General features: G+C 50.8%; 1 protein-coding gene across 1 annotated transcript in view; it reads left to right on the top strand.

Annotated features, from left to right (window-relative positions):
• Window positions 1-806: 806 nt before the first annotated feature.
• Window positions 807-1,146, top strand: part of LOC103601376 (CUGBP Elav-like family member 5) — a 39,643-nt gene continuing 39,303 nt past the window's right edge. Inside the window, exon 1 of the mRNA XM_008585779.1 lies at window positions 807-885. The gene's annotated coding sequence lies outside the window, so the exon portion shown is untranslated. The remainder of the gene's footprint in view (window positions 886-1,146) is intronic.

Raw genomic sequence — 1,146 nt, forward strand, 5'->3', positions numbered from 1 at the left:
CACCCTGCCACATCCCTTCCAGCTCTGCCCCCCATTGGTTCATCCTCGCAGATGGGGGAAACTGAGGCCTGAGAGGGGCAGTGCGTGTTTCTTTCTTTCTTTCTTTTTTTTTTTAAAGATGACCGGTAAGGGGATCTTAACCCTTGACNCGGGAACCGGTCTCCACATGGGATCCGAACCCTCGGCGGGAGCGCCGTCACACTCCCAAGCAGCGCACTCTCCAGTGTGCCACCGGGCCGGCCCTATTTTTATTTCTAATTGTAGTAAAATACACACAACATAAAATTTGCCATCTTTTTAAAGTGTACAGTTCAGAAATGTTTAAATACATTCACACTGTTGTGCAGCCATCACCACCATCATCTCCAGAACTTTCTCATCTTGCCGAACTGAAGCTCTGTCCCCATTAAACACTCACTCCATCTCCCTCCCCAGCCCCTGGCACCCCCCATTCTACTTTCTGTCTCTGTGGATCTGACAGCTCTAGGGACCTCCTGTGAGTGGATCACACAGTGTTTGTCCTTGTGTGACTGGCTTATTTCACTGAGCACTGTGTCCTCGAGGTTCACCAAGGTTCATCAAAGTCCTTCAAGGTTCATGGGTTGTAGCACGTGTCAGAATTCCGTTCCTTTTTAAGGCTGAATCATATTCCATGGTGTGGATGGACCATGTTGTGTTTATCCGTTTAACTGTGGATGGACTCTTGGGCTGCTCCCACCTTTTGGCTGTTGTGAATCTGCTGCTGTGCACACACATGGACAAGCATCCACTTCTCTTAAACACCCGTTTCTCTCCCCTGCAGGCTGTGCCTTTCTCACCTACTGTGCCAGGGATTCTGCCATCAAAGCTCAGACTGCCCTGCACGAACAGAAGACCTTGCCCGGGGTGAGTCCTGAGTGTTGTCTGGGGGTGGGGAAGGGAATGAAGGGGGTGCTCTCAGCCTGGGGCGGAGCCCTTCCTGGGATCATCTGTGAAGCCCACGTGTCTCTGGACCCAGAATGAGGTATAAGGAGCAGAGGAACAGAAATCATCATCTCAGTGAGTGTTTATTGAGCACCTACTGAGTGATGTGCTCTATATTTTGCGCCAGAGTGGTTGTGTGTGATTGCACGTTATACACTGTGCAAGGGCCCCTGGCCCAGCATT

The sequence above is a fragment of the Galeopterus variegatus genome, unplaced genomic scaffold (genome assembly GCF_000696425.1).
Source record: "Galeopterus variegatus unplaced genomic scaffold, G_variegatus-3.0.2 Scaffold3708, whole genome shotgun sequence".
In the NCBI taxonomy this organism is placed as follows: domain Eukaryota; kingdom Metazoa; phylum Chordata; class Mammalia; order Dermoptera; family Cynocephalidae; genus Galeopterus; species Galeopterus variegatus.